The sequence below is a fragment of the Etheostoma spectabile genome, chromosome 9, assembly GCF_008692095.1.
Source record: "Etheostoma spectabile isolate EspeVRDwgs_2016 chromosome 9, UIUC_Espe_1.0, whole genome shotgun sequence".
Taxonomy (NCBI): domain Eukaryota; kingdom Metazoa; phylum Chordata; class Actinopteri; order Perciformes; family Percidae; genus Etheostoma; species Etheostoma spectabile.
In genome coordinates this window covers 11884591-11884870 of record NC_045741.1, presented here as the reverse complement: position 1 = coordinate 11884870, position 280 = coordinate 11884591, and the positions used below count along the sequence as shown (strand labels likewise).

Below are 280 nucleotides of genomic sequence, written 5' to 3'. Positions count from 1 at the left end.
TATTTTTCATCCGTTGTCCCTGGACAGATCTTAAAATTGTCTACCTAAAAAACAACAACAACAAGAAGATTATAGTCAACAATGCAAATGTAAAAAGTGGTAAAACAGATAAAACTCTTCAAATCCCATTGATAAATAAAGTGTACAAATGTAATACAGACATTAGGGAAAAAAAATACTACACATTGACACAATAGAGACACAAGTGGCAGCACGGTTAGGTTGAGTGAAAATACATATTCTTAAAAATGCTGACATGTCTGATGTGTTATGAACCAGT

The 280-nt window shown here is 32.1% G+C and overlaps 1 protein-coding gene across 1 annotated transcript in view; it reads left to right on the top strand.

The window, feature by feature from the left end:
- The window catches only part of mpl (MPL proto-oncogene, thrombopoietin receptor), a 10008-nt gene that overhangs the window by 1433 nt on the left and 8295 nt on the right, over positions 1-280 (top strand). The window lies entirely within an intron of this gene.